This window comes from Ailuropoda melanoleuca, chromosome 12 (genome assembly GCF_002007445.2).
Source record: "Ailuropoda melanoleuca isolate Jingjing chromosome 12, ASM200744v2, whole genome shotgun sequence".
Lineage (NCBI taxonomy): Eukaryota > Metazoa > Chordata > Mammalia > Carnivora > Ursidae > Ailuropoda > Ailuropoda melanoleuca.
The window spans coordinates 44,661,851-44,672,995 of NC_048229.1; positions in this window are offsets into that span (position 1 = coordinate 44,661,851).

Consider the following 11,145-nt stretch of genomic DNA (forward strand, 5'->3'; position numbering starts at 1 on the left):
CCTTCTTGCTGCATACTGAGAAGTAATTAAAGCTGTGTGGCTCCTGGAATGTGTGTGAGACACAGCGTGCACATACACACCAAACCCAGGTCTCAGGGACCGTTCCCGCGCAGGAATGGACCCAAACAGCCTTTTCTTTATTAAAGCAAAGTTCCTTTTCCTCAGTTACTCCACCATACTGCTGAAGGGGTGAGGCGTCTGGCTCGGTGAGGCCCTTTTGGAAGGGGGGGTCAGAGATCATGACCCCTGATCTGGACCCCCTGGTCTGCGATCTGGGAGGGGATGAAGAAAAGCCACCCCAATCCCCTTAGCTCAGAAAATAGGGCCTGTGCTCAAAGCTCCAGAGAAAGTCTGCAGGTTTGAGCAGCAGCTGTGAGAGTCTTTTCTTTCTGATAGAGAATTAAGCTCTGGGAGCTGAGAGGTGGAAGGCTGGGGAGACCTAGGAGCCGGGGGCACGTGTCCTCAGAGAGGCGGAGCCGTCTTTACACCTAATTTGGGACTGGGAGGTCCAGCATTGGCATCGCCAGTTTACAGATAGAGAAACCGAAAATCCGTGACATGGCCAACGTTGCACCCTGGTGAGAGGCGGAGAGAGGGGGATGGAGAGAGAGAGAGAGACTGAGAAGCGGAGAAGCAGTTGGGATTTTATCGGAATAACAGCTAGGATTTACCATGCTCTTTGCCATGGGCCAGGGGTTTTACAGGCGTCTGCCCGGGCAGTGCTGGCAAAGGCTCCTTTCAAGGCCCACACTTGCTTCAGCCCCCTTCACCCATCACAGAACGATGCAGAGACTGAAGGGCCCTGCACGGTAGCCAGCTGGGACGTCGCGAGTCTGGCGCCCCAGCCAGGCGCCGGCCCCAAAGCTCAGGCGCCAACCACTGCACCACACTGCCTCTCGCCGGACGCCGTTCCGCTTGAGGAATCGGGAGCAGCACCGAGGGCAGAGGCGCGCGGCTTCCTGGCTGCGGGTAGCGGAGGTGAGAGGCTCTGGGGCGCGGGAGGACCTGCGAACCCCGGACCCACGCCCCTGACCCGGCCGCCCCGCACTGCGCGCAGCTGCCGGGGTGCCGCCACCAGATGGCAGCAGACGCTTTGTGATCGCGCCGCCGGAGGGAGCGCCCGGCGGGGCCGGGACGCAGGCCTGGGGAGCCCACCCGCAACGCGACCCGGGAGCACGGCCCCCTCCTCTGGCCGCCCGCAGGGTCTCTGCGGTGCGTGGCGGGTCACTCAGGAGGCCGAGGAGTCGGCCCCGAATCCCCCGCGCAGTCCTCGGACCGCCCCCTCGGGCGGCTGTTCCAGGCACGGGCGCTTCCAGGCGCGGGCGTGCTGCTCCGCTTGGAGGACGCCCGGGAAGCTCGGCAAGTTCAGCAATCAAGTCTCGAGGGCCGGGCCGCCCCGGGGCTGAAGGAAGAGAGCCGGCCCGCTGGCCAGCCGGCTCACAAGCTGGCGGCTCCGTCCAGCCTGGAGGTGGGAGGGGGCTGTCACCTCTCCAAACCCCGAGGAAACTGACAGCTCCAGGGTCCCGCCGAGAAGCCACCGATGGTAGAGGGCAGAGCCGGAGCAGGAGCCGGTCTCCCCGCTCCAAGGCCCAAGCCAGGCCCCACTCCCGAGGGCGTCCATCACACCCGACGGTGCACAGAGCCTGGCTGGAGTGGTCACGTGGTGCCTTTGGCCAAGAGTGGGCACATGGCCTCCTAGGCAAGTCACAGGCACTTTCTGAGCTGGGGCAAGGTGGGGTGCTGTGGCGAGGGGGCTGTAGACAGAGGGAGGGGGCTGGACTACCCACTCCGAGCCATTGGAGAGAGCCTCAAGGTTACCATCGCGAGCAATGTACATTTGGCTCCGTAGGCTCTGGTAGGCCAAGGCCACGATGACCAGGGATCCAGAATCATCTGCACCAGGGGAGGACGGCTGAATCGGGGGCCTCAGGGGCTAGCATGCCCCGCGCACTCTTCAGACAGAAAGGACCCCTGGGAGAGATCGGCTCCGGGGACTTGAAGGAGCTGGGGCGGGGGGCATACAGAAAGTCAGACGGCTGCCTTCTGCTGAAGCCCTTAAGGAGCTAGAAATAAAGTGCGTGATGGGTGTAAAAGCCACTCTTAAGAATGACCTGCCTGGGCCACGCCATAAAAAGGCCACCTGGACGGGCGCACTGGTGCCCAGCCCCTCACCGCCCTCCACCACCCCCGGACCTGCAGCCAGGATACACCGTGGAGAGAAGGTCGCGCCAGTGCCAGCAGCTGCCGCGCAGCCTCGGACTGTCCCAGCTCAGGCCCCTGAGCGCTGCCCGCAGGTGGGGGCAGGGGCAGAATCAACAGTTTCAAGGACCAGCTGGCCAGACACTCCGGGTCAGTCTCTGGGACAGTGATTAGGCGCCTACTGTGTGCACATTCCTGATCCACACATTTATTTGGGAGTCCTTAGAAAAAGAAAGTCTAAAAATAACGAAGTAAAACAAAAAACAATAAAGGGAAATAAGAAAAAAGGTATTTTTGAGTGACGTGGAGGGGAATTGATCTCAAGCCCCATTCCTGGCGCTCCCACCTACTTTTCTGCAATCACTCCACCTCTCCAGGCCTCCCTCCATCATCCACTCAACGGGAATATGAATTCTCACCGACAGGGTTGCTGTGGGCTTTAAGAGGAAGAGTGGGAGCAGGTGTGGGATTGGGAAGGGTTTGTGGACTGTCCCAGAGCATCACCGCCTTTCTCTTCTCTTCTCCCTTTATTTGTATTTTATTTGACCTATTTCATTGTGTTGGTTTTTGGTTTTTTGTGGCAGGAGAGGAAGAGAGAGAATCTTAAACAGGCTCCGGCACTGGGCTTCGTCTCACAATTGTGGACCTGAGCCGAGATCAAGAGCCTGACGCTGAACGAACTGAGCCACCCGGGGGGCCCACTATTTCATTATTTTTACTTTCTAAGGACCTTAGCATGATGCTGGCCCAGCCCGTACCCTGCTCACTCCCACTGTCCCACCGCAGTCCTATACATTCTGTGTGCATGTGGGATGCGGGCTGTTGACCCCCTCTCCTACCCACTGGGGAGAACCCCGATCAGCTCCACTTTGCAAGCCTCCGTGACCTGTAGTACACAAAAACGTCCTGCAAAGAGGAGAAAAAAGGCAAACGATACAATAGAAAAATGGGCAAAGGTAGAACCAGACAGTTCACAGAAAAGGAGCTGAGGATGTTGAAAGACTCAACATTTCTGAGTGTCCGTACGTTCGGATGAGACCAGCACCCACTAGGGGGATACAATTTTAAAAGAACAGTAGCATTTGGAGCTGGTGAGGCTGGAGGGAAAGACACCTACAGAGGTCGTTGCCTGTGGGAGGGTGAATTGATATATATTTTTGGATGGTGCGTTAATTATTAAAATTTTTAAATGTCTGTAGCAGATTTTTTTTACATTATCCCATGTTTTACTTCTCTCCACCTGTGATTCCCTCCCTCCCCCAATTCCCTTAGTCCTTCCTCCTCCACCCCCATCCAATGCAGGCACTCCGCCATTCTCCCCTCATTATCTCAGAAGAGAAGCTGGGGGTTCGCGGGGAAGACTACAGGTATTTTTACAGCTTTGGTTTTTTTTTTAAAACCAAGCCCTTACATAAACGGGGAAGGTGCCAGGCCCAGAGAGAATATTGGAGAAACATTTGGAGGGCAGGAAGAGATTTAAGGAGAGGGAAGCTCCCCTCCAGCCTTCCACCCTGCCCTTCAGAAAAGATTTCCCTGGACTGGGGTCCAGATGGGTGGCCTGCAGGGGACAGAGAAAAAGGCAGAGGATGTGACAAAAGCCAAGCCATTGGCCCTGAGAGAGCAAGGAAGTGCTGCCAGGTGTCTGTGCCTTTCGGTGGTAGGCAGGCCCTCTCCTGAGATGCTGGGCTCTGTCAGTTAGGTGGCAACAGGCCCCTGGAATTGCCATAGCCCAGCCAGAGAACTGCCTGGTCTGGTCCAACCCCCAAACCATTTCCCCACCTTTGCCCTCCCTAAGACAGAGCCAGGAGACAGAACTACCTGGGCATTTTGGAGGACCCAAACTTAAATTCACACCCAGAAGAAGGGAAACCCCAAATTAACTAAGATTACATGTCTACATGGAATTGAAATAAAGTTTTAGTAGAAAGATCTTTTTCTTTCTTGTGCATTCAAGGGTCTCAGCTCCAGCACAGATGTCTTCTTAACCCAGTAACCCTACTCTCCAGACTCTGCTGAAAATATCAGCCTATAATAATATCTGGCCAAAGATATTTCCTGCATCATTATGTGTAAGGCGACAAAGCTGGAAATAACTCAAATGTCCATCAATATGGGGAAACAAATTATGGTGCTATATGGAATTATTTTTTATATGCAAATGCTAATTTTTTTTAATTTAAAAGAGATTTTCATAGGTTCTTAGATTCCAGATAAACAGATCAAAAACAATGGTTTTCTCAATGCCCACAATAAATGATTATGAATAGAAATGGAGGGGAAGGGAAATCCAAGTACAATGTTCACAAAATCCAGAACACAGTAAGGAATGAATTTAACAAGAAAAGTTCAGCATTTATAAGCAGACCGCTTTTAGATCTTATTAAAAGACTAAAGACATTATTTGCACGCTATATCATGTTTCTGGATGGCAAGATTTACTATAATAAAATTATATTTCAAAGTAATTGGAATTACATTTGTCTCTTCTGTGTTTTATGTACACATTTGTTTCATTTTCTTCTCTTATTGCATTAGCTAGTATCTGAAACAATGTAGAATAATAGGCCACCTCCCTATGGCAGAATTTTGTTTATGCTACTTAACTCTTTATGATTTTTGGTCAACTTAGATTTTTTTTTCTACCTATAATTGAGTAAACTTTGATAATCAATCTTTTTCTAGAAATTATCCATTTTCTTCTAGATTACAAAGTTACTGCCATAAAGATGCATACCATGAGGTCTGTACTTGGAAGTACTTGCTCATTTTTAATGATATTTTTCACTTTTACCTTTTCTTTTTTTTTCCCCAAAACTTAAATTGAAAGGAATCTATTTAATTGTTTATTTTAAAAGGGCCATATATGGGCTCATTTACCTTTACATTATTTTCAGTTTTCTATCTCATTTTTTGCAAATTTACCTTTAATATTTCCTCCTACTATGTGAATGTGTGTGGTGTGGTCTTCTGTATCGTTCTTTTTCTAACTTCTTAAATTAAATACTTAAGTGGGGGTTTTCACTCTATTTTTTAATATTAAAAGAATTTCTTTACTACAAATTTTCATCTGATTTTAACTCATCCCTTAGGTATTGGTGTGAAACGTTCTTCTTAATTCATTCTTGGTCCAGATAACTTGGAAGGGGTTGTTTAGTTTCCAAGTATTACACGTTTGTTTTCCTTGAGGATTTTTGAAGGGATTATTTTTTTTAATGTTGCTTTTTTTTTCCCTTTTTTAAGAAAACTGCCATGGGGCTTGCACTCACAACCCTGGGATCAAGACCTGAGCTGAGATCAAGGGTTGGATGCTCAGGGTGTCTCGGTGGCTCAGATGGTTGGGTGTGTGCCTTCAGCTCGGGTCATGATCTCCGGATCCTGGGATCGAGCCCTGATCTGAGTTCCCAGCTCAGCGGGAAGTCTGCTTCTCCTTCTCTCTCTACCTCTCCCCCTGCTTGTGCTCTCTCTGTCTCTCTCTCTTAAATAAATAAATAAAATCTTGAAGAAGAAGAAGGAGGAGGAGGAGGAGGAGAAGAAGTAGGATGCTCAACTGACCGAGCCACCCAGACATCCCTGCTCTTTGTTTTCAATGGGATATGATCAGAGAATGTAAACATGTAAAAATTTTGATTTCATTGAGATTGTTTAAGGTTTTGCTGGTGGGCAAGCACATGCTTGATGTTCACAACTGTCTAGGAGACATGAGAGAAGACTGTAAGTTCTCCGTGCACAGAGTAAAACCGATGACGATGAACTGTGGTATAAAATCTTCCACATCTTTGTCTACCGTTTTCTGGAAGATACACAGGGCATCATCAGTATTCAACAACAACTGTACTAGAGGAAAGAGAAAAGAAAAAGCAACACTTAAAGTGAATCCACTTGGGGTATGGCCAGAATTTCATACAAAAAGTAAAAAGAAGGTCTTATTGGCATGATCTGGTGAGAAATAACATCAAATATTATGAAAAAGGTGTTTATTTTATGTGATAGCTACCAAAATGTAAGTTATACTTGCAATGGTAATGTAATAATTTTAGAACAAACAAATATAAATCAAGTGTACTTTCCCATACGTATGTTGTACTTGAATGAAAAGTTTGTTTAAAAACAATAAATCTAATGTTGACTTTTTGGAAGTATAATGTTTCCAATAAAATTGTGTGATAGCATGACAAGACACCCTTCACTTCACATTTGACGTCTGCAGTGCTATTATGTTTTGCAAAAGGTAATTGATGGCTTCAGCTATCGTCCTATGGGTCTCTCTTAATCCTTTGCTATTTGTATCAGTCAGGATTGCATTTGACAGAAACCCAATTTAGCAACTTAAACAAGCTAAGAGCTTATTTTTCTCATATGACAAAAACTCCAAGGGCACATAGATGTGCTAGGGTGCCACTGCTCAAAGAAAACATTGCAGATGTGGCTCCTCTGGCTTCCTGCTCTGTCATCCTTGGGGTACTGCTTTCTTCCTTGAATTCTCAAGAAGGCTGCCGCACCTCCAGGCATCATATCTATGTTGCAACTCGAAGAAGGGAGGCAGGACTCAGTCCAAAAATGTTCTTACTAGCTTAGGCTATCCCTTATTTATCAGGAAGACAATAACTTTCATCGAAATCCCACAAGTAGATTTTCATATCTCATTGGCCAAAATGTCACATGGCTACTCATAGTTTCAAAGAAATCTGGGACAGAAAATTTTTGACTGATGGGGCGCCTGGGTGGCACAGTCGTTAAGCGTCTGCCTTCAGCTCAGGGTGTGATCCCAGCGTTCTGGGATCGAGCCCCACATCAGGGTTCTCCGCTGGGAGCCTGCTTCTTCCTCTCCCACTCCCCCTACTTGTGTTCCCTCTCTCGCTGGCTAATAAAACCTTTAAAAAAAAAAAAAGAAAGAAAATTTTTGACTGAGCACATCACCACACTGAAGAAAACTGGGTTCCTGTCAGTAAGAAGAGAATGGATATTGGGTGGCCATTAACAGCTTCTGTCACAATAAACAAAACATTTTCTTTCTCTCTTTTTTATTTTTGGTAAAATTTCTCTCGTCCATTGTTTACCACTCTCACTGGTTCTGCAAGTGATTCTAGTAATTCTCCAGTATCACTTTTTAAAAACAAAATTCGAAAGTGTTTTTATTTAAAAAAAACAATTAAAATTCTATACATTTATTTATCCTACTGCATAATAGCCTATATTATTTCAAGATTTGCAGTTTCACTTTGCAATTGACTTGCATTGTATTCTATCATGGAACATTTCTAAAACCATCAAAAATGTTGATGCATTTGTCTAGGATAGATGCTAACTGCAAACTAGGAGGAATATTTGAGTGAGGATTAATTTTATAAAAGCTCAGTTCATTGGTGCATAGATTCAAATCATGGCTTAACCTCATAATAACTGTGAAAATTACTCAACTTTTCTGTGCCTGTTGTTTCCTTATTTGCAAAATGGTTTATCAGTTATCTCTTTCTATAACATAACCCACTCCAAAAAAATTTTAACCAACTATTTTATTTTCTCATTAGTCTGTGACTCATTAATTTGTGTTAGGCTCATCTGGGTGGTTCTTCTGCTGTTCTTGACTGAGGTTACTCATGCAGCTACAGTCATCTGGTAATTCATCTGAGGCTGGATATTTGAAAATGGGCTCGNAAAAAAATTTTAACCAACTATTTTATTTTCTCATTAGTCTGTGACTCATTAATTTGTGTTAGGCTCATCTGGTGGTTCTTCTGCTGTTCTTGCCTGAGGTTACTCATGCAGCTACAGTCATCTGGTAATTCATCTGAGGCTGGATATTTGAAAATGGGCTCGCTCAAGTGCCTGGTGGTTGGTGTTTAGCCACAAGTCTTCAGAAGGCTAGTTCATGTTTCTTCACATGATGGTGGGTGTATTCCAAAAGAGCAAGAGTGAAGCTTCAAGGCCTCTTAAGGCCTAGCTTGAATGTCACAAAAAGTATTTCAGCCACATTCTATTGTCAAAGCATGTCACAAAGCCAAGTGAGATTCAATGGATTAAAAAAAAAAAAAGACTCTACCTCTTAAAAGGGGGAATGGTAAAGTTATATTGCAAGGGTTATGTGTACCAGGATGGGAGGAATTATTATAGCCATCTTGGCAAACAGACAGTAATAATCATGACACACAGTTTGTGGTAAGGCCTTCAAGGATTCATGGATACAAAGTGCTTAGAACCTTAGCTGGCACATTGCAGGTGCTTAATGTCAGCTGCTTTTTAAAATTCATTGCTGTTGTTGTTGTTGTTGTTGTTGTTGTTGCTGTTTCATTAGGACTACTTTTGTTTCCCAAAGCAGCCACTTAACTACAAGGATTCAATAATGGATATTCAGATAATTAATCTTTTGTATTATATCTCCTATTGTAGTTGTGTATTTATCGTGTTCTCTGTGTATTCCTAGGAATTTTGCCTTCTGTGTTTGACTACTACATTGTTTGGTACATATGTGTTTATAAAAGTTATTTTTTCTCTGTGAATTGTACCTTCATGTTTCATAATTTCCCTCTTTGTCCTTCAGTACTTTTTCCCTTGGATTCCATGCTGATTAATGTTCATATCTCCACCGTGTTTTCTTTTTGTCTGCATTGCTCAACAATTAATTTTCAACCTTCTTTTGTATCTTTGCTTTCAGGGCTGTCTCATGTAAACAATATCTACTTGGATTTTCTTTCTTTTCCCCAAATTTGTTAGGAAAATTCATAATTTATTATGATAGATGATATATATTGGGTTTAACTTCTTCAATGTTATTGTATATTAACTAATTTTATTAAATGTTTTTCTAGTTTATGGTTACCTTATTATTGTTATTTTCCCTTTCCCATTTTGTCGCCTCTGTGGATTTGTCCAGGTTTCTAATCACTCTTTCCTCTTACTAATTTGGAAATTCTGTGATACTTTTCACTTCCACTAATGGTTACCTTCCCAACCCTAACAATCCTAGAAAGCTGTATTTCTTAACAGATTGTATTAGTTAACTATTGATGTCTAACAAATTACCCCAAACTCAGTTTACAGAAAAAGACATTAGTTATTTCACAGTTTCTGTGGGTCAGGAGTCCAGAAGTGACTGAGGTGGGTGATCTGGCTCAGGGTTTCTCACAAAGCTGTAATTAAGTATCAGCCAAGGCTATGGTCATGTGAAGCTTGACAGTTTCTACAGAATCTTCTCCAAGCTCACTTGCGTAGCTGTTGGCAGGAGGCTTCAGTTCCTTGTCACATAGGCTGCTCCCAATACAGAGAGGCGGGGCGGGAAGTCCAGTGCCTTTGGTGGCTTAGTCTTGGAGTCACACCCCATCACTGTGTTGCCTGTTGGTAGAAGCGAGTCACTAAGTCCATTCCACACTTCTTGGAAAGGGAATTAAGCTCCATCTCTTAAAGGGAAGATCACTGAAGAATCTGTGGATGTATTTTTTAAACCACCACACAGCCATATCGGTTTCAAGTAACTGCCCTTCTATCAAGATGTTTTCCCTCCTACTTAGACGAAAGCCCTCCAGTCACTTTCTTATGTGCTTTCTTCTTGCCATTCTCCACCTTCTTCCTACCTTCAACTTCTGGATTTTGCTGAGATCATTCTGAATTCAATTTCCAGGCCATTATTTGCTACCCTGCTCCACCTGGTGTGGGCTGAGGCATCTCTTCAGAATTCTGAATGCTCCCAAATCTCCTGCTATCACCCTGATATGTGAATGATAACCTTGTGTAGTTATAGGATCCTTGGGTCATTGTCCTTGTCCCTCAAGACTCTGAAATCACAGTTGTGATTGTATGGCAAGGAGGAAGATGAGAAAGCCAATACCAATCTGAGTTTTCCTTCGTCAGTAACCCTCCTTTTTGTCTGGAAGTTTATAATTCAGGAATTACACTAGGGTCTGTCTAAGTATATGTCTTTTTAATTAATCCTTCCTAGAACTCTATGAGCCCCTTTAATCAAGGCTTTCTTCAGCTCAGAAAATGTTCTTTAATTAATTGTTCAATTATTGTTTTTCCCTTTATGTGTTCTTTTTTTTTTTCTTTTTCTGAAACCCCTCTCCTTTGAAGATTAGATTAGATTGCCCAGATTTGTCCTCCAAATCTCTCTCTGGTTCTGTACTGCAATGAGATTTTCTTCCACTTGAACTCCCAGGACACTGACTTATTTCTCAGCAGTGATCATTCTTTTTCTGAGCTCATTGGTTGGATTTTTAAATTGAAAAATCTTTCTTTTTCTTTTTTTTTAGCTCCTGATAGTCGACACCCCAGGCCACCCCGAGTTCATCTCCTTAAGAATTTTTACTCTTTTGTTAATGCTCTCTTCCTTTCCCAGTAGAGCCCGCTGTTCTTTTCAGTTTGGACTGCCTCCCTCAGGGTCCTGAATTCTCTTGGACAGGGAGTCAGTGGTCCTGGTTCTGCTTGGCTGGTTGTTCCCTGGACACTGAGAAGGGTTTTCTCCTTGACCAAACTTGACTCAGGCTCCCCTGCGCATTTTTGTAACGAGGCTTCAACTTTTGGACTTGTGTGTTTGTCTCTGCATTGTCCGATTTTGCAAGAATCCTGCTGAGTCAGTTTAACCAGAACCACCCCCCTCAATATCTGATCCCCCTTGAAATCTGGTTCCTCCTCCACCACCATCCTCCAGGTGATGTCTGATCAGCCTGGCCTGCCTTCAGCAAGAATCCTGTTAGGTCAGTTTAGCCAGAATCCTTGCTAACCCCCCATGTTTGGTAATTTTCCATCCACTGACACCCCCACCTGCTCCTTGGCTATAAATTTTCTCTTTTGCTGTTGTGTTCAGGGTGGAGGCCAACCTCTCTCCTCCAGGTCAAAACCCCATTGCAGTGGTCCCGACATCTATTTCCATGCCCCCGCCTTGAATAAAATCTGCCTTGTCATTTTTAACAAGTGTCACGAATAATCTCTTTTTTAGCAACACACATATGGGGC